The sequence below is a fragment of the Cupressus sempervirens genome, chromosome 8 (genome assembly GCF_028749045.1).
Source record: "Cupressus sempervirens isolate cs-2001-9-10 chromosome 8, ASM2874904v1, whole genome shotgun sequence".
Taxonomy (NCBI): domain Eukaryota; kingdom Viridiplantae; phylum Streptophyta; class Pinopsida; order Cupressales; family Cupressaceae; genus Cupressus; species Cupressus sempervirens.
This window is the reverse complement of record NC_143125.1, coordinates 508,116,633-508,140,283: the sequence shown is the minus strand read 5'-3', so window position 1 is coordinate 508,140,283 and position 23,651 is coordinate 508,116,633.

Here is a 23,651-nt window from a genome sequence, read left to right as displayed (position 1 = left end):
TTTCCCCCTTTTATTGCATTTTACATCATTTTTCCACTTAGAGCAACTTTTGCAATTTTCCTCTTATTAGAACCTAATTGACAAAATTAGACTCTTAACCCAAAACCTATCAAATCAAACTACCTAAACACACCATGGGAATTTATAAATAGTCCTTAATATCCCAATGGTTGGTTAGACCATCTAAAAACCAAAATGAAGATTAGGACTTTACCTTACGCCAGGTGCTCCTGCACCATTCTCCCCCTGCATGAAGAAGGCTAAGGTATTGCTGGAGATAAGAACTCCTTGCTGATGCCTAGCTTCTTGAAGTCACCCTCAACAATCCAAGTTTACTCAACCTCAAGTAAATCCATCTATTTCACCAAATTTTCCTTGTAGACTTTGTTTCTTGGGCTCTTCTTTAGCTTAGAATCCAAGATCTTCTCAACCCGTGGTTACTTCTTTTCAGGTACCTTCAGGTCTGATACATCCTTGTTCAATTCTTCTTGATACTCCATGTCATCCATCTTAGGACCTTTGTATGGTACTAGGTCTTTGACATTGAAAATTAGGGAGAGAGACATGTCCTTTGGTAGATCTATCTTGTAGGCACTGGGTCCATACTTCTCAAGGATTTTGCATGGCACAATCCTCCTCATCTGCAAATTTCTAGGGATTCCTTTTTGTAACCTAGCCTTATTGAGATACACCATCACTAAGTATCACACTTGAAACTACATCTCTCTTCTCCCCTTATCCTTCTTCTCCTTTAACTCCTAATTGGCCTCCATCAAAGTTCACTTCACTTGATCATGTACCTCCTTCATTTATTATATAAAGTCATCAAATTTCCCACTGATCTAGTCATGTGAAGCTAGGTCCCTCAACTATATGATACCTCTTGGGTGAGTGCCATACACCACTTGGAAAGGGCTTAACCCTATTGTCTTATTATTACTATCATTGTATGAAAATTCAGCTTGGTGAATGACTTGCTCCCAACTTTCATACTCTTTGGTGAGGCACCTTAATTGGTTGCCCAATACCCTGTTTATCACCTTTGTTTGACAATTAGTTTGAGGATGGTAGGTAGAACTATGTCCTAGGTTTTTTCCAGGCCTCTTCCATAAGGTCTTCCAAAAGTGCCCTGTAAACTTAACATCCCTATCAACCACTATGCTCTTTGGCAAGCCATGTATCCTAACCATCTCCCTAAAGAATAGTTTGGCAACATTACTTCCATCATGTGTAGTCTTGCATGGTATGAAGTGGCTCATCTTGATTTACTTGTCTAGTACCAAAAATACACTATCCATCCCTATCCTAGTCCTTGGTAGGCCCACTATAAAGTACATGTTGATGTATTCCCAAGGCCTATTAGGAATGGGGAGAGGTTGATAGATCTCTGTATTTGATGAAGTTCCCTTACCTTTTGACATATTCTACATTTCTCCACATACCTCCTAACATCTCTTTGCATTTGGGCTAATAATAGAGCCTTTCCACAAGGTCCAATTTCTTATTTAGACCAAATTGCACACTCATGCTCCCATTGTGCTTCTCTTATTGGAGATTATCCCTCATGGATCCACTTGGGATGCACAACTGTTGACCTTTGAACAATAGGCCATTCTGCAAGGTATATTCAACAAAAGCACTATGGAAATGATAAGCAAACTCTGTACATATCTTGTAAGCCTTTGAGAAATAAATTTCCTCCTGATACATATCCCTAAAACCATACAAGCCAATGTTTTATAATTTGACTTCTTGCACTGTCAGCAATCTCTCGCTCAAAGAATTTTCCACCTTATTGTTTGTCCCCTTCTTATGTTTGATAGTAAAAGTGTAGGACTACAAGAAATCTATCAATTTGATGTGTCCTATACTTATCTTCTTCTATGAGTTAATGAAACTCAAATCTTGGTTTTCTATGAAGACAAAAACTCCTTAGGAAACAAGTAGTGTCTCCACTTATTGAGGGCTTGGAAAAGTGTATAGAGCTCTAGGTCATATGTTGAGTACCTTGTCTTGGCTTCATTAAGACTCTCACTAAAAAATGCTACAAGCCTGCCCTCTTGGCTCAAAACTATCCCAACTATTATGTTGCTAGCATCACATTCCACCACAAATGGTTTTTCAAAACTAGGTAGAACCAAGATAGGTTGGGTTTCTACCTCCTTCAATCTCTCAAAATTCTAATATGCAGACTTGGTCCACATGAATCTAGTCTTCAAGCCCCATTTTATTGTATCCATCATTGAAAAAACTTCCTATAAAATTGTGCCAATCCATGAAAAATCCTAACCTCAGTAGTAGATCTAGGTGTAGGCCAACTCAAAATAGCCTCTACCTTGTCTTTGTCCATCTTAAGACTCCCTTGGGATACTACCCAAATATACCAGTTCGTCTTTCATGAACTCACTCTTTTCCAAGTTTACTGTCAACTTCTCCTCTTGGGGCTTCCTCAATAGTAACTCTAGGTGTTTCACATGTTCCTCCTTGGTCTTGCTAAAGATAAGAATGCCATCTAGTTATACCACAACAAATACTCCTATGTAGTCTTTCAAGACCTCGTTCGTATGTAGTCTTTCAAGACCTCGTTCGTGACTCTCACGAAGGTACTTGGTGGATTGGTAACGCCAAATGGCATTACCAACCACTCATAGAGACCCTTAGTAGTCTTAAATGTAGACTTTCATTCATCCCCTTATTTCATCCTAATCTGATAGTAACCACTTTTGAGATCAATTTTGGAGAAGTACCTAGCTCTACCTAAACAGTTCATTAGGGCTTCTACCATAGGAATAGGAAATTTGTACCTAATTTTGATTCTATTAATTTCCCTAGAATTAGTACACATTCTCCACTTACTTCCCTTTTTGGGTGCTAAGACCACTGGTACGACACATGGACTGATGCTCTTCCTAATCAACCCCTGATCAAGAAATTCTTAAACTTGTCTTGCAATCTCCTTGTTCTACTCTAGAGTCATCTTGTATGAAACTATATTTTGTGGTGATGCTCCTAGTATGAAGTCAATTTGATGACTTATGGCTCTCTTAGGCGGTAGGGTTGGTGGTGCTCCATCAAAAATGATGTCTTTAAACTGATCCAATAGCTCTTGCACTTATACAGGTATAGGTCTAGATGAATGGCATATCCTACTCCTTTACCCTCCTTCAAGTCCTTAAGGAATTGTTTCCCACTCTTGAGCAATGCTTTAACAATAGACTTCTCAACCTTGTCTTCTTCCACTATGGACTAGATCCTATAAGTGACTTCATCCTTCTTGAAGGAATGCTTGTTCTCCTTCCCATGATGCACTACTTCTTTTTCATATTGCCAAGGTCTTCCCAACAATAGGTGACAAGCATCCATGGGAAGCACATCACACAAGATTTTGTCTTGATACTTGCCACTGGTGATGTTTGCCCACACTTGCTCATTCACTAAGATATTCTATCCCTTATTCAACCAAGTCACCCTATAAGGACACACATGTAGAAACTTGGTGAAACCAAGCTTTTGTACTTCCTCTTTTAACAAGACATTATTAGTAGACCCTAAGTTTATGATCACCTTGCATACTTTTCCCAATATTTTGCATGTTGTTCTAAACAATGCTCTTCTCTACTTTGGCTCATATTTGACTGGCTCCTTAACCAATACCCTTGTTAACATGAGGTTCTCACCCTTCTCAACATCAAAGTCCACTTCTCCTATCTTCTGATTGTCCTCTTCTTAGACATATGTGATTTTCTTTTCCCCATAAGAAGATGATGCCTTCTCTGGACATCTATAAGTAGGGTGTCCCAACTTGCCATAGTTATAGCACTTCATGTTACTGAAGTGAGAACCTTTGTTGCTATTTCCATATCTACCTTTGCCTCCATTATTGGACCCTTTGCTTCTGCTAGAGCCTCCCCTCTATCTAGTCCCACCAGCTTGCTCATTCCACTTAGAGTCTCCATAGCTTCTCTGCTCATTACTCCTACCACTAGAACTTTCGCTTGAGCCACCTCTAAAGTCTTTACCTATGCCCCTATTCTTGGAACTTGACTTCCCTTTCTTCCTCAAATTTTATTCCATCTTCCTATTCATTTGAAAACAAATTTGAAGAGTGGTGAGGATAAACAAGCTCATATCATCTTGGATGGACCATTTAAGACCATTTAGATATCTAGCTACCTTGATGCTCTCTTCTTCTTACACCCTTGACCGTAGTGCAATATTTTGAAACTCCTTAGTATAGGTAGCCACATTAAGATGTTTCTACCTAAGATTCTACCTCTTCTTGTGGATCTAAATCTCATAATCCTCTAGTAGGTATGTTTCCTTGATCTTTGCCACCATATCTTTCCAGTTAGCTATAGGATTCTTCCCTTCACTCTCTCTTTCCTCTTGCACAAACTTCCACCATGTCAAAGATTGACCTTTCAACCTAGATTTTGTAAACCTCACCTTTTGGGTCTTTGTTGTCCCTTCACACTCAAATTATTTCTCAATGCTCTCAAGCCATTCTAAGGCTACCTTTGCATCCATCTTTCCATGGAATAAGGAAACATTCTCTAGAATATTCCCTCCAAATGGCTTGAGTGATTTAAGGAATGGTTCTTGATCACCAAGTGGAGGATCTAGTTCAAGTATCTCATCCTCCAAACTCACCTTTTCTTTACCCTTGCAAAAATATTCATCTTCCTTTGCTTGGGCTACATCCTCTATCTCTTTCAACTTATCTTTCATCTCTTCTATGATCTAGAACCCTAGTCTTCTCTTTGAAAAACTTCATTTTCTCATCTACTTCCTTTGCCAACTCTACATTGGTATCTTGGAAGATCCACTCGACTCAATGGAATACAACATGCCACCACAAGCCTAATCTTATGGCTCTAATACCACTTTGATGGGGAGCTTCTTCAACTAAGAGCTTTCTTGCTCTTACCAGGATACTCCTAGCCTACTTAGGGTTTTCTCTCCTAACCCTAACCAAGAGGATTCTTCTACAATCCCCTTTCTCCAAGAGACTCTCCCACCAATTCAAGTTTTAATGCCATTCCCCCAATTCACCAAATATGCATTATTTCGCCTAGATTGCCAAAAATTCACTAAAATGCACCTAGTGACTTGAAATCAAGGTTTAACCTTCCTATTGGGGTTCTTAACTCATTTCTCATCATTCTGCACCATTCTTTCAAGTTTTCCTTTCACAAATCACCAAATTGCCTAGTTAGGCCTTGTAGCCCTAAGAGCCCCTATTAGCCCTCCTAGAAACAAGGAAAGTGTTATATCTTGAAAAAAAAATCAATAAGTCCCCTTGCTTTATTCTATACTTTTTTTCCCTATGACCAACCCTTGAAGATTTTGTAGGTCTTGAGCTCCAGATTCGTCTGTATAGTACAAATTCAAAAAACCCTCTTTTTAAGGGTTTTAAAGGCAATGCTCATGTTTTCTTCTCCACAAGCATCAAAATCCATTCCCAAACTTCTCCTTTGAGTTTTATCCCTTCATAAACTGATCCTAAATTTCCAACTCAAGATTGAACCATGCCAATCATTTGTTCTTCACAAAACCTCTTTACAAGCATTTCCTTGCACCTTGCCAAGCTTGACTGCTTACTTAGGGATCGCTTGTAAAAATAGAATTTGGACTTCCAAAGCCTCCAAAAACACTATTTACACTATGTAAAGAAGCTATCTCTTGGTCTCCAAGGGTCATGGTGTTTTGACCAAGGAGAATCAAGCCATAACCCTTTCATGCTTGCAACACAAAATTGGATAGTAGGATCACTAGAAACAAACAATTTAATAAACCCTATCAGAAGCTCACTTGAAACCAAAAAAATCACACAAAGAATCAAAAAATTAACACAAGGTACTAATTCATAAAAAACATTTCATTTTTCAATCCAAAAGCTCTATTCAAACTTAAAATTACACTTCAAATACACAAAAACTATTGTGCCACAGGTGCTGTCTGTACACCCAACTGTGCAACCCTTCAAAATGAGTTTTAAAATATACTTCCTCCTCCATTATACTATATAGTTCAAACCATACCTTTCCAATTCTTTGGTTTTTCCAAAATTTCCTAAATGTTGTCAAGCAATTTTGCAAAAATTGCAAAGTTGTCAATGCAACTTTTTGACAACTTTTGCGATTTTTCTCTTAGAGTCCTCAAACTTGGATAGAATGTTATCAAATTTTCTAGGATGATCTTAGAACATATAAGGACCATTTTTACACACTCTTTTAACCATTTTATGGAATTTTACCTCATTTTCCCACTTAGAGCAATTTTTTTCAATTTTCCCCTTATTAGGACCTAATTGACAAAATTAGACTCCTAACCCAAAAGCTATCAAATCAAACCACCTAAACACACCTTGGGAATTTATAACTAGCCCTTATTATTCAAATGGTTGGTTAGACCATCTAAAACAAAAAATTAATCTTAGGGATTTACCTTAGGTGCTCTTGCACCATGAAGCAAAGGTAAGAATTGGGCTCGAGATCAAGCTACCTCAAGTAGTGAACAAAGGAAGAGGATAGAAAAGTTAATGAAAAATAAAAAGAAATAAAGTTCTACTCTCATGCTGATAGAAGGAAAAGGAGATGATGTGGAAGATGATGATAAAGAGGATGAAGTAGAGGAATCTGAATCTGAGAAGGAAGAGGCTCCCAAGAAGAAGGGGAAGGTCATCATAAATAGACTTGCCAAATTTGCCCCTACTATATTTACTAGGAGAGAAACCAAATCCAAGAAAAAGTTGAAGTGAGGTGAAGATGAAGTTGAACAGATTATCTTCAAAAGATTTGTACCTACACTCCAAGAAAGATTGAAGAAAATAGAAGAAGGAATTGACATGGCATGTTTCAAGTTTCTCAAGTATGAGACAAGGAATGAAGAAGATAAAAGGTAGATAGAGGATAAAATCATGAAAAAATTGGGCAAATGGAAGTATTCAATAGATGAGATATCACAAAAAATTCTTAATAAACTTATGGAGGTAGTAAAACCTAGATGGGAACATGAAAAGAAAATTGCAAAGGACATCTTTGAATAGACTTTGAGGCAACTCATGCCGAGTCTTAGTGAAAAGGAAGTGAAGGTATCCTTGAAGAAAAATGAAATGTCCCTTTCCTAATTTTATAAGATATTTCACACCTCTAATCAGATCTTTAAGGTCAAACAACTAATATCACAAAGATCCACCAAATTTCTCAAGAAACCCCAAATCGGGTATGCCAAAAATAGAGCCAAAAGCTTCACAGCTTCACCTATTATTAATAAATCTGAAAGTGGAAATTTTTACCAAAATTTGATCAGCATAACAGCCTATAAAATGAAATTTCCAAATCTGTATAACATGCACACAATAGCTCCCAAACGGAGGACAAAAATAATGCTCATCGGGCTCCCGAAAATAGCACACAATAGCCCAGAATCACCACAAAAACTTAATAATCTATCACAAAAGTATAATCATATCCAAATACATATATTCAGCTCTATTTTAATATTTAAAAGTCTGATATACAGCAGCAACCCAAACTGATATGAAATACTCAACTGGAAGCACCAAACTCTTACAAAATATACACTTGAAAAACCACAAATTTGCACTGTTCAGCACAAAGGCAAACTCTGCATGAGCATGCACATGGAATGGCTTCAAACTCCCATCCTTAGCCTTCCTAGAAACCTGCAAACTCCCATTCTTGGGTCTCTCTAGAAACCTACAAACTCCTGTTCTTGGGTCTCCTTCTCCACAGGTTTGGCAGCCTCTGAAGAATAACAAAGAAATGAGCAAAAATCAAGTTCTGGAATCAACCCAAAATGCCTCCAAACCCCTTAAAAGAGGGCATAAACCTAACTCACGTCCAAGAGGGGTTAATAAAACATATTTTAATAATAATCTTCATTTATTAGTCCATTAGATTCCAAAGATTATCCCCTTTTGTTGAAACTTCGCCTTTTTGGGCCTGCCTGCCTTAGCAAAGATTATTATTTTTTAATTATTTGAAAAGGGGATATGAAAAGTCCTCCCCTCCCAAATATTGCTTGTCCTCAAGCAATGGCTGAACAATAAACCAATCAATCCACCTGGATCCCAAATGTAGTCATGAACTATACTACTGCCAATTAACACAGGCTCCTGCAATATCCTCTGCAATATGACCAAGAGGAATCCATAATCAAACTGACAATTACAGCTCAACCCAACTCCAAGATCACCACTGCCACAGTCATAAACCCATGAGACACAAACTCTTAGAACATCAAAACCCAAGTAAAGTGGACAAATCAAACTACCAACACAGTAAATACCATCAATGCATCCCACTGGCCTATACGAAATGTACAATCCAACTCTACAACAATGGTGAATGCTCTCAAATGAAACTGTACCAAGTATGGAGAATCCACACACTGTACAACTCCTGCAGTCAACACAACTCTGCAAATCACTATCTCATAACCATAAATCCCATGCACTGCTGATGGTGAAAAGACATTACAAGATAAAGAGTAAGAAATGGAACCCAAACCAAATTTGCCATGAACAAGTGATATAGCCCACTGTGACTGACTACCAGCTAATCTAGGAGATGTCATGGCCAAAGGAGTAGAATCAGTAACAACAACTGCTGAAGCATCACTCCCAAAATCCTGCTCTAAGTCATGTATTATCAAGCTGTCAACTACAGAACCTATCACCATGTCATGCCCATCACAACTCTTATCTCAAGACGTCAAACTGTCCCATAACTGATGACAAGCACTAGGAACCAAAGTACATCTTTGTATCATCATCTCATCAACGTGGTCATCAAAGGTAAATTGATGAGCGTACCTCACAGTGTAATGCTGATAGAATGCACCAATCTCAGTTAGTGGCTCAGACTGTAATCTAGATGAAACTAACTACAATTGATCATTAACCATGTTGGAACTGACTACTACCTCCAAAGATATCACCAAGGGAGTAGTATTACTAGTAGGAACCGTGCCAACTGCCGACTCACCAACATCACACATGATCTTTGATACATCTCTAGTCTCCGTGCCATTAGTACTAGAGGTCACCACCATGTTAGGCATACAACAATCTGCTACAACACCCAACTCAACTGAACTTGACTCTAGTGGGAATGAACCTGATATGCCAATGTTAGTATCAAGGATGGATGCATCCCCATCTCCACTGTCTCTGACAATCTCAGCCATGGACATCCTCGGATCACCAAACACCACAGCTTGTGACTATATAGAATCAGGTAAAGAATGTAGCCACTCTAACTCCATGGTCACCTTAGCCAAATGAAACTATGACTCCTTGAAAGCCAACTATGTACTCTCAAGAATCTTAGAAGTCACCTCAAGCTGCTCAGTAAGCTCACTCATCTCATCTTCCTTGGCCAACAATGCAACATATGCTGTACTGCGCCACTCCATAAGATAATCTCTATCGGCTACCAACTGCATATAATTTTGTCTCAAAATCCAAATAGCCTCCCATAAAGAGTGGATCTATATCAAGGAAAGATAACTGCCTTCCTGCTCATCACTAGTAGGCGAACCCCATCCATAATTTTCTAACAACTGACGAGTAGCATCGAAATGCTGGCAAGTGACAACAATGTCTCGGTCACTAACTCTCAACTGATTAGACACATGATGGCATTGGCTTGACTGTCTCCTACAAACCTCCTCTGATGCACTGTCTAAAGGAGTATCCTCAAAGTTACTAGTCTCTAGAGTATTACCATCCATATCCTGTGAATCAAATCTAAAGCTCATATCAACATACAGAGTATCAAAAACATTAGCACTACTGTCCAACTCCTCTGTATCCAAGGAAACTAAGTCTTCAAAACTGCCCATTGCATCCTCCTGGATGTCATCAATGCCAATATGATCCTAGGACTCATCTGTACACACTGCCAAATATGAAATATCATCAACACATTCCAGCAAGTATGGTAGAGTGGATATATGAACAAAGCCCAACACTGGTGTATAAAAACTAATACCAACATCGGATAAGCTACTGGCACAAGAAAAGACAACACCATGCAATCTGCTAATCAAATCCATGATAACACCCAAACAATCACTGCTACCAAAAAGTGTTAAAGATTTCTAGTCAACTAAATCCCAAATGACAATATAACAATCTTGAGTCCATATCCATAAACTATAATCAGATGGTAACTCAAGAAAAATCCTCACCTGAGTAATATGGCCAATACCAACTAATTCCACATACTTTTCTGACATTATCCCTATATCCTGGATGTGAATGCAAGATGAAACTAAACTCAATTCCATTCCATGCTTATCCCCATGTCTCTCCCAGTCTTGTAATGCCAATGGAGTATTCACCAAAGAAGCTCTAGTGTCCTCAAGCTCATGAGAAAGCCTGTCAACTTCCTCCTCCTTCCTCCTCAAGGCATCTGAATAGTCTCTGACAAGGCTAAGAAGATGGTCACAATCTGATAGAAGATGTAAATAACTCAACTTCATCGCTCCCATTCCTTCCCTAATCGCTTGTAAGTCAACACAAGGAGACTTTGCCTGAACTCCCTTATGTCTACCCTGTAACTGAATCATCTGAATGTGATCCTCTATCATATCCCGCATCCTATCATGATGAGATAATGAAGTCACAATACTATCTTTGTTCACCTTCAGCTGGCTGGACAAATCATGTGAAGTACTACTTGCCTCAACCTCATGCGATGAAGCATCTAACTGTGCCTGGTACTCTTTCTCAGCAAAGTCATGAATGCTCAATGTCTGCTCATCTCTACCAGGTATCTCACCATCATGCACAAAAATATCCTCATAATCATCATCTAAACCCACTACCTCCTATGGCAGAGTAGAATTTGAGACCTTTTCCTGGCTATAAGCTAGTTTCTCAAACTCCTCATGCAAGTTCTTGGTAATTGTGTCATCTGCCCTGTGAGAAAATCTGCCAAATAGAAATCCAGTCAACTTATCCACCTTAGCTAGGTCAGACAACATTTCATTCATCATACGGTGGTGCTCAACCAATTGTTCAGACATGTCATGGCTTATTTTCATAAGTTTATCTCGAATGTCTAAATAACCATCCTTTCTACTGTTTTGACTCTGGATATCAATTGTCCAAAATCGTGTCCTCTGAGAATCTGTACTATACCTGTCCATTCTAGATAAAGTAGAGTGTAACCCCAATAGGATATAACTTCTTCAAACACCAAGAATTAACATGCAAATGATTAGAAGTAGCATGCAACCATAGATTTTGACATGCAACTGATTAGAAGCAACATGCAACCACCAAATTCACCAAGAACTAACATGCAAATGATTAGAAGTAGCATGCAACCATAAATTTTGACATGCAGTTGATTAGAAGCAACATGCAATCATAAATTATGACATGCAAGATCTAGGTAGTTGTCAAAACTGACATGCAAGATTTGGGTAGTTGTCAAAACTGACATGCAAGATCTGGGTAGTTGTCAAAACTGACATGCAAGATCTGGGTAGTTGTCAAAACTGACATGCAAGATTTGGGCAGTGTCAAAACTAACATGCAAGATCTGGGTAGTTGTCAAAACTGACATGCAAGATCTGGGTAGTTGTCAAAACTGACATGCAAGATCTGAGTAGCTGTCAAACTGACATGCAAACTTCGACAAACCCTCAGGCTGGCAAGATCATGGCTCTGATACCACTACAATGTCCCTTTTCTGATTTTATAAGATATTTCATGCCTCTAATCAGATCTTTAAGATCAAACAACTAATATCACAAAGATCCACCAAATAACTCAAGAAACCCCAAATCGGGTATGCCAAAAATAGAGCCAAAAGCTTCACAACTTCACCTATTATTAATAAATCTGAAAGTAAAAATTTTTACCAAAATTTGAGTAGCATAATAGCCTATAAAATGACATTTCCAAATCTGTATAACATGCACACAATAGCTCCCAAATGGAGGACAAAAACAATGCTCATCGGGCTCGTGAAAATAGCACAAAATAGCCCAGAATCACCACAAAAACTTAATAATCTATCACAGAAGTATAATCATATCCAAATACATATATTCAGATCTATTTTAATATTTAAAAGTCTGATATACAGCAGCAACCCAAACTGATATGAAATACTCAACTGGAAACACCAAACTCTTACAAAATATACACCCGAAAAACCACAAATCTGCACTGTTCAGCACAAAGGCAAACTCTGCATGAGCATGCACATGGAATGGATTCAAAATCCCATCCTTAGCCTTCCTAGAAACCTGAAAACTCCCATTCTTGGGTCTCCCTGGAAACCTGCAAACTCCCGTTCTTGGGTCTCCTTCTCCACAGGTTTGGCAGCCTCTGAAGAATAACAAAGAAATGAGCAAAAATCAAGTTATGGAATCAGCCCAAAATGCCTCCAAACCCCTTAAAAGAGGGCATAACCCTAACTCACATCCAAGAGGGGTTAATAAAACATATTTTAATTATAATCTTCATTTATTAGTTCATTAGCTTCCAAAGATTATCCCCTTTTGTTGAAACTTCACCTTTTTGGGCCTGCCTGCCTTAGCAAAGATTATTTTTTTAAAATTATTTGAAAAGGGGACATGACAAAAAATGAGAAGAATTTCACTCTCAAGTTAAAAACTTGTATGATATTGCTTAAGGATATTGAATCTATGGTGAAGACAACTACTACTACATGGAAAAACATCTACTAGTTGCACAAACCTAGTGAAGTTCATTGTACATGAGTATCTTGTTGTTGATTATATTACTCATATGGTTAAAGTTTAATGAGTTTGATAATTGTGATATTAGTTGGATAACTACTTCACCCCCTTCTCAATTATATTGGTGGACTATATTTTCTAACATACATACATACTTATGTACATACATACATACATCTATCTATCTATCTATCTATCTATCTATCTATCTATCTATCTATCTATCTATCTATCTATCTATCTATCTATCTATCTATCTATATATATATATATATATATATATATATATATATATATATATATATATATATATATATATATATATATATATATATAGTTACATAACCAATTTTTAGTATATTAATCACATAATAATGAATAAACATATCCCATGAAGGGACATGTCTCTTATTATCTCATCCTTAGTACAAATGCAAGAGAAATTGCTGCATTTGGAAAAGATAGAAATTATGAGTAGTTCTATTACATTTGCAGTGATCCAACCTTGATACGGTATCAAAGCTAGACTGCAAATGTAAGAAAATTATTAAAGGCATGGTGGATAGATTCAAAATTTGAGAAATTGTTTCTTTGCCATCATCAAATTCCATAAGAGATAAAATTTAGGAAAGAAATGAATAAGGGTGGGCCTATATAAAGACAAAATAGTATTACTAAGCTTCTCTAAAATTAGAAGCACCCAAATGACCATTGATAATGGGGAACCATAAATAATAAAATTATACAAACTGTGGGAGAGTTTGGCAAGAAGAAAAATTACAAGTTGAGGGTAATCACAAGCTAGGGAAGCCATAAAGAAATTGCAAAATTGTATCAATAATTACAAGAAGTGACATAGAGAATAAAGAGGAACATATATTCATGGGAAGAACCAATCAATGATTGATAAAATTGATCAACTTGTATAAATTCCTCTATAATGGACATATATAGGAGAACAACCAAGTTTAATTAAGAATATATGCATTGACTTGACTCTCCCAAGTCTTTTATATATATATATATATATATATATATATGGAAGAATTTGAGAGCCATTATCTTAGATTCTAACTAGAGTTGAGGTACTTGAATATGAAAATGTATCCATGGGAATATCATGGGTGTAACATTTTCCAACCTCAATGATATTCATATCATCATAGAGAAATATTACTGAAGGAAGCAAAGAAAATAAAGGATGATTGGATATGAATGAAACTACATAGTCATTAATCAGTCTAATCAAACACTACAGATAATTCTGATCAAATGTACAACTGGAGTAGAAATATAAATATTCATCTATTAGCATCATGTTTATCAACACCACATATAATGACCACTATTAAGAAAAGCTGATAATTAGAGGGAAAGTTTTGTTGGACACAGTTGATGCTGATGAAGGAAAAGGGAGATTGATGAAGTTGATGTGATAAAGATCATAAAAGAGCTACAAAATATATACGAGAGAATCATATCAACCATTATATTGTCATTGATGTCAAACTATTTGACTATACTAATTCATGTAAGTTGCAATCATCTCAAGGATGTGATGTTGGATAAAGAAGTTGAAGATAAAGTATGGAGATGTGAATGAAGAAGAGTTATTAAGTATGTAAACATAAAAGGGAAACTGATAAATTAGTCTATGATAGTATAATGTTTTTTTGATTGTTTTACACACTACAACATTTGGGGTCAAATAATGATAACACTTTGAGACAACAGTGTAATTTTTGGTGATTTTCATGTTTTTTTTGCAATTGTCTCCAATGCTATTGTAATACCAATGTTTGCACCATAATTGCGATGCCTATGTGAGTATATAAAAAAAAGAAAACATGACATTAATCATTCCCCATTTGTTTTGACTATGGAGAGCTGCATACAAAAGAGGGTGGAGAGCTCTAAACAAGTGTGGAGATCTCTGAATGTTGGTAGGCCCTTGTCATTGGGACATTTTGTTGTTGTAATCTCTGTATTTCATTGCTGTGCACTTGTTTTGCAATTTCATTGTCATGCCCTGCATTTCATTGCCATGCCCTTTCTCTACATTTTGGTTGCCATGCCATTGTGATCTTTGCATTTCATTTTTCATTCCCTTGCTCTGTGACTTCATTGCCATGCCCTTGCTCTGTGATTTTTTTTCCATGTCATGCCCTTGTGATCTCCATGCCCTTGCTTTATGATTCATTTCCATGTCAAGCCCTTGCTCTGTGATTTCATTGCCATGCTCTAGCTCTACGATTTTCTTCAAGAAAGCTATGTAAATGTTGGTTTATTTTCCTTCTAAATAGGTATCTCTTTGTATTTCCTTTAAAAAATGTATATTTAGAGATCTTTTTAAAGATGCTTATTACTTATTAGCACAACAAAAAAATTCATCCATTCACATACATATTCTAGAATCCAAATAATAAAACAATAAAACTCACTCAACCCGTGCTAAGTGACTTACCTCAAGATCCTCCATAAAAATAATGTAGACTAGGAAAAATGGGCAAAGTTTGCAAGAAATTTTATAAAAACATATCATAGTAGACATTTTAAGAAAGAAACTAGCCATAACCTAGTTAAATGGGTCTAGTTGCTAATTAGCTAGATTGATTACAAATTCCTGTAGAACTATCATCATATTAGGTCAACACCCTCACTTGCAGACCTCTCATGTCAAACACTTTCTGTACTATTTCAACACCATGTTCTTGCTTGTGAGCTAACAGTTCTTCAGGTGTATTTTCTTGTAAAACATTAATTTTGTTGAACAATTGTAAACTCTTAGAAAGTGCATTGTTGTTTTCATATATATATATATATATATATATATATATATATATATATATATATATATATATATATATATATATATATGTATGTATGTATGTATGTATTTATATATAGAGAGAGATCTTGTGGATTGTGGATTATGGATTATAAACAAAAAAGAAAAGAAAACATGAAATTAATGATTCCCCATTTTTTTGATTGATTGTGGAGAGCTACAAGTGAAAGAGAGTGGAGATCTCCAAATGAGGGTGGAAAGCTCTGAATGTTGGTGGAGATCAATGGAGATATAAGATTTTTTTGCCATTCCCTTGTGATGATTGCATTTCATTATCGTGCTATTCCCTTATGATATCCGTGCCCTTTCTTTGCAATTTTCTTGAAGGGAAGAAGAGGTACCTATGTAGATGTTATTTTCCCCGCTTCTAAACATGTATCTCTTGTTCATAAATAATAGCTTTGGTCAGATTCAAGGATAATTGATTATGATGATTGTATGCATATGTGCATGTATGTATGTATATTAGTTCTCTATGTGATTTTGTTTACATGCATACATACACACTTGCACAGTACTTGTGCTAAATTAAATTAATCATTCATGTATTGAATTTACACAAGAAACTATCCTTGCATTCAATCAAAAATATTCATACCAAACTAAGTATGTAGAAATATATACTTACAGATTATATTATCTCTTGGTGATTGAGTAAAGATCTCGTGCATAATATCGTCTAGGTGATGATCATATGCATTCACATTAAGTCATAATAGGATCAAGAAAATGATCCATTTGTGTTACTTCATACTTTTTTTATTGAACATTTTGTTTAATATAATTAGTAATACTAAAATTATACAACTACAACTAGTACTCTTGTTTATTTTTTTAATCATATACATTTAAGACTATTATTTTTCTTAAAATTTGACTATATATTTTTTATCACTAAAAAAAAATATAGATCTATGATAGTTATGTTTTTTAATTTCATGATCTTCATATTTAACATGAATAGTTTCCACTACTGGTCAATGGAATATCCACAATGTGGAGCCACATAGCTCATGGCTTTTTCCACCAAATTATATTTTCATTATATTTTTGTCCTTAAAAAATATTATAGGTGAATGTTCTTTTGATTTCCCATACATTTAATAATTTGTCACTTGTCATTTGTCATTTGAAGTAATTTTCTATTATGAGATAGAGACACCTATCATAAGGATGGACATTCCAATTTTGATCATCTCTCTTTCAAAGATGATTACCTTATCAAATTAATGAAACTACTTGCAACCGACACCCTGATTTTCTACAACTTGCCATATTAACCATTCACTCAACCATCTTCCTCCTACCCCACCATAGCACACAACCCTTGTTTGAGGTTTATATATTAGTTCCTCTTGGGTTTCAAACCTATTTTAAAATGGTTCCATTGGTTCAAGGAGGTTCATATGTTTGATAAGTTTAGTGTCCTAGGTAGTTTAGTGGTTTCAATGTTCAGAAGGCTATTGGCTTGGATCAGAGTACTGAGATTCAAAGACTCTATAATTTAGATTGAATGGTTCATATCAATTTTTGCAGATGCTTTTAGATGTCTCCAAGAATAGTTAGGTGTATTTTGGTTCATAATAGTCCATGGACCACAAATAAAAATCAAAGTTCACATTTCAAAGGCAAAGGTTCTGAACATGAAAGTGTTGGTTCATCAATTTGAATGTATAGTTCAGTGGTTCAAGTTTGACAATTACAAGTACCACATACCATTTAAGAACACCAAGTCTAGTGATTTGTATCTAGCAATTTGATGATATAGAAATTCAATATGGAGGTGGATATATTGGCATCACAAACAAATAATCACATATACATAAACAACATCTAATATTCTATAAGTCTCTCTCCTCTAAATACCCAATACATGGAGCCATTATCATCATGAGTAGACCCACTCTCCTTAGACAAATTCAATTGAAGCTATTCATACCAAACCAAGTATGCATAAATCTGTACTTATAGATTATATTATCTCTTTGTGATTTGAGTAAAGATGAAATACAATTTCCAAGGTGATAAAATTGCATATGCAAATGCATTATGTATATATATGTACGTATGTGTATATGTATGTATGTATATATGTATCTCTTCATCTCATTGCCATGCCCTTGTGATCTTTGTGTATGTATATATGTGTATATATACATACACACATATGTGTGTGTCTATGTATGTATGAATGTATATAAATAGAGAGAACTCTATATATATACATACATACATACATACATAAATACACACATATGTGTGCATGTATGTATATGTACACATACATATACATAAAGAGAAGCTTCTTTATATATACATATACATATATATACATAGACATACACATATGTGAGTGTATGTATGTATATATACGCATACATATATATAAAGAGAAGCTTTTCTAATCACCTAATGGGGGAAATATAAAGATATACATGTTTAGAAGGAAAATAAAAGAACATTACATAGGTACCTCTTCTCCCCTTGAAGAGAATCACAAAACACTACTACATTTGGGCTTGAATACACCACAAATTAGACCACTATCGTAAATTGCTGTCGCAATTTGACCCTAAATGTTGTAATGCAAAGGGCACATAGATCACACGGGTATGACACAAAAAAAAATTGCAAAGCAAGGGCACAAAGATCAAAAGGGCATGAAAACAAAATGTAAAGATCATAAGGGTACGCCAATGAAATGCAGTGATCACAATGGCACGACAAAAAAATCATGATCTCCACCAAGGGTATGACAATGAAATGTAGCAAGCACAACAATGAAATGCACCAATGCCAAGGGAATGAAAATGTTTCAGAGATCTCCACCCTCGTTCAAAGCTCTCCACCCTCTTTCACGCACATCTCTCCACAATCAAAACAAATGGAGAATGATTTATGCCATTTTATTTTGTTTATATCTAAAATCAACTTCACATTGTGTTGTAACTCTGGCATAGGTGTTTGATCCTTGATAGCTTTCATTTCAACATTTCAAAATTCAAGTTTTCAAGTTTCCTCTTCATTGTACAATCCTTTCCACCCTGAAAACCACTTTTTTACTTCATTAACATTAAGTCTTGAACAAAGCCAATGATAAAAAACCTGCTACCACCTTGAAAAAATGCTACCTCCAACATTGTAACCTTTATGATAAATGGGATTAACACATGCCTGAGCCATAACCTAGTTAAATTGGTTTAGTTTTTGATTAGCTGGGTTGATTACAAATTCATGTAGAATTGTCATCATATTAGGTATGATAAAATGAACAATCAACTATTCCCAACTAATAGGATCAAATACAGTTTTCCAAGGTGATAAAATTGCATATGCAGATGCATCACTTGAATGTCACGCATGAAGCACATTCCCAACCTTGGAACACTCTTATGAGCAATGAAAAAGAAAATGCAAATGTAATACATGACAAATTGCACAACTTTTAGTCTTTATATATACAAAGATATCTTTTTTTAAGGTGCTTATTGCATATTAGCCACAATAGAAAAATTGATCTAAACAAATACATATTCTAGAATCCAAATAATTGAGCAATAAAACTCACTCAACCTGTGCTAAGTGACTTAGCTCAAGATCCTACACAAAAATAATGCAAACTAGGAAAAATTGGCAGAGTTAGCAAGAAATTTTAGAAAAACATATCATAGAAGATATTTTTAGAAAGAAACAAGCCATAACCTAGTTAAATTGGTGTAGTTGCTGATTAGCTGGGTTGATTACAAATTCCTATAGAACTATCATTATATTAGGTACAACAAAATGAACAATTATTTGTTTCCAGCAAGCAGGATCAAATACAATTTTTCTGTTGGAATTTACAAGTGGGAAGGTTTAATTATGTTGGGGGGGGGGGGGTGTGAATCAAAAGTAAATAGATTTAACCTTTTAAAACTTTTAGCTGAGATCACTCACATGAATTTAACATATCTACTTAACATAAAGACATGCATGAAAATAGATAACACAAGATTTTGGTAGCCTAGAAACCCTCCAAAATGAGAAGGTAAAATTGGGGTGAGGATGACACCCAAAAATTATCATTGCAAAAATATGTAATTGTTTAAGGTTACAAAGATTGACCACTGCCAATGGTTTGCCTTGTGAAAGGCCTATCCTATTAAAGACTTTACACTTTGTTAAAAGTGACCTAGTTAGAGGATTTATAAGTACTCACTTGGAATATTACCCTATTAAAGGATTTAGCATCTTGTTGAAAGGCTTACAACATGGCTATTAGACCAACCTATCATCATATGATTTTCATTCCTAATACAATGGCTAGAGAGTATTAGACATTCTTGACCAGATGACTTGCAATCTTTAATTGATGATTCTAGATCTTCATTCTACTCTATCTTTTCTAAGCCTTCCTAATTTGATATGTCTCTCTTCGAAATGTTGATGCTCTATTCTAACCAACTAGATTCTGCAAGGCTTCTCTTCCCTTGAAGTCTTTACAACCTTTTGGACTTCGCTAGCATTCTCCCAAACAATACTTTCACACACACATGAATAACGGGGCTTCGTCCTCCTTTTAAAGGCTTCAAAGACTTAGGGTTAGGTATGAATCTACAATTAGTATTCATTCTTCTTTTCTCACTCAATTCTTTCACTTTTCCTATTGGTTTCATGCTTTCTCCATTTTTCTTATTGGCTACATGTTGATTACATAGGGAATGTAAAAGATTTGATCTTATCTTCAAGATCCTTCAAGATTCATCCTGGGTTGACTTTAAAAATAGTTTACATCTGAGTTTGTGAAGACACAAACTCATATGCTAATTCTATGTTAGTCAACACTTACTAGTTGATGATGCTTGACACATATAGGAATTCTATCTCACTCATCTCCTATAGTAATTCTATTTAGTTCGGCATCTATACTTTGCTCAGCACCTATAGTGACTTGATATCACTTATCACTTGGCACTTAAATCTTGCTCGACACCTGGAGTTCACTTGACACCTATTGAATCTCTAGCTTGGCACATACTATAGATTGACATCTATATTATACTTGACATCATCTTGAGAATTGGTTAAGTGTGTTGACACTCAATTGTCAAAACCAATCTGAGACCAACAATCTCCCCCTTTGACATGAGTGGAAAAAAAACTTAACTAAACATTATGGATCTTATCTATATGAGTATAATACACATCCTGTACTACATATATACAAAACTTCAAAACTTGTTCAAAGTTTTGTAGATGAATATATACCTTAAAAACGTGTAACTCCCCCTAAGCTGATGTGCCATTTTTGTAACCAAAATTCCCTTAAGCTGAATTTGTCTCATGTTGATGTGTTTGATACTCTTTACCTTATTTGCTATGTGTCTACTCTCTATCTACTTTGTTTTTACTCCCCCTTTGCTTCTACTTTCCATTTTACACTTCTCCTATAATTTTTGTTATCCTTCTAGCTTTATTCCCTTATCTCTCCTTAACTCAAAATTTTATTATCCCCCCCTTTTGGTATATCTCCCCCATATCTACATAATGTATTATCTCCCCCATTCTTATTATCTCCTATCTTTATTACAGCTCCCCCTTTTTGACACTTATGTCAAAGGGTCCTAAGAATGAATGGAATATTTAGCCAAGAATGTTTTATTTACCTCCATTATCATCTTTAGAGAAGCATCCCAATTATCTAAGGCAATTTCTAGTGCTTTGAGTTGGATGGATGTCTCTAGTACAAGATGTACAAGGCCTTCTAAGGTAGAAAGATTTGGATCTTTCTTCAAAATATTTTTTGCATAGGCCACTTCTTTATGTAGTACTTCCAGATGTGGGGTGATAGAAGACTGAATTTGTATCAATTTGGCCTTAACATAGCATCTTCTGCTATTAATATAGCTAACTCCTTCTGGGTGTGAAGTGTTGTTGCAAAATGCTTCTCACTTTGAGTTGGATCCTTAGGTAGCTGTGTGCTTGATATCTTAAGGTTCCTCTCCAAGCTCAGTATTCTCTAACTAGTCTCTTGTGTGAAGTATGAAAAGTCACATAGTTTGGAGTACAATGAGAATATGTTCTCAAGTGCTATTTTCACCTTTTCTATCTTCTTATCTAGTTCAACCTGTGATAGTGCTATCTCACTAGATATCTTCTCATTAACCTTCATTTGAAACTTCTTTTTAGACCATTCTGATAATTTAACATTAGTATCAATATCTTCATTTTGTACCTGGTCCACTATGTTGGACAATTACTCCATGATGAGCTTTGTTTCATCAGGTACTTGCAAGCTGAGTGCCTCAAGGAAGATGTCTTTCATTTCTACTAATGCTTGCATTTGCCTATACTCATTTCTGAGTATCTCCTGCTTCTTTTTCCTTTCTAGTGCATCTTGCACTTCATTTATCTGTGCTAGGTTCATTGTCTTGTAGTCATAACTTGGTATGATTATTTCTTCATCAAGTGCAAGGTCTCCATAGTGAAGTACCCTTGCTACCTTGGTCAAGCTCAAGCCTAGTGTTGATATTTGTAGTGGTACTACATCAGTGCTCGACTGCTTGGTAGGAGTCCCTTAGGTAGGCAAATTTACTAGAGTTTGTATTGCCTCTTGCTCTCTTTCCTTGGGGGTTTTCTCCTCTTCCTTGTCTTCTTCTTTTCTACTTTGATCAATTATAATGATTTGAGGAGGTGCACCTTGGCTTTGTGCTGTAGGATCCTTTTGTCTTGTTTGATCCTTATTTTGCTCCTCAACAATTACTTAACTGTAGTGTCAACCTCAACAATTGTGTCTTGTGGTACTTGCTCTTTTGGTTAATCACTTGTAGCTATAGGAGCTTGTGAAGGTGGTTCTTGCATGTTCCTTGGTAATTTTAGCTACAACCTTTTGTAACTCTTCTACACTCACCAAAACAGAATTTGTGCACAACTATGATTGCAATGTTGTTTGGTGAAGGATCTTTCTAAGATCCTCTATAGTTAGTGAATTGATGTTCTGACCTGAGGTGTCAGGAACATCTTTTAAAATTACTTTCTCTGTAGATGTAGGTGCTATATGTAGAGGACTGGGTGGTGGCAATTGGGTGTCTTGGACACTCTGTTCTTGTTATTGCTCCTCAACTATTGCCTCATCACCTTTATGTGTCTTCTCCTCCATTGTAACCTCTTCTTTCTCTTTTTCTCCTTCTTCATCCTTCTCATTTCCTCTCCTTCCTCTTCATCATTTATTACCTCAAAGGGATCTTGTTGTCCTTCCTTGACAATTGTTAATCCATAAATCAATTTCCACATTTGTGTGGACTTCTTTACAACATCCTCAATTTTATTCTATAAAATGCTGAAGGCTCTATATTTGGGTGCAAATTTTCTCCCATGTTTCTTGTTAGCCTTGCTTATTTGACCTTTTGTAAGGTATGGAATTACATGAGCCAATGTTGACTCCCTTATTTCCTTTTCCATTTTTAGGCAATAATGCCATTTATTTTCAACTATTGAGCTTAGCTCCTTAGGCATTGAATTATCTAGTTCAAGTGGTGTAGCCTTGAACTTGGCCATCATAGTGTAGATAGACTCTTCCACTATGTTTTTCTCTTCTCTACTTAGCTTATTAAAATCAATGGTCTTCAAACCACTTAAATTTTCATTATCCCTAATGTTGTCACATACATTTTCAAGATCAGATTTGGTGGTATGACTTACCACTTTGAATTGATCATTGTTAGATTCAATCTTCTCTTCATCTGATTCTAGGGGTGCAACATATTTTCTTCTTTTCTTTTCTACTGGCCCTCTTTGCTTTGTGGCTTTTTTCTTTTCCTGTTCCTTTGCCACTTTTGTTGTTGCCTTGGTATCTTCCCTTGTACTAGGCTTGGCTAGGCTCAACTTTGTTGCTTTTTTCTTCCCTTTAGGTTGTGCAGCAAGCTATTTTTTTACCTTTCTCTTCTTATGCTCTAGCTTTGGTGCTTCTTGCTTGACACCTTCTTCTTCCTCTACATCCTCACCCATGCCTTAGGTCAAATCTAATTTATCATGACCTTGTTCTTCTTCATCCTCATCTTCATCTTCTTCCTCTTCA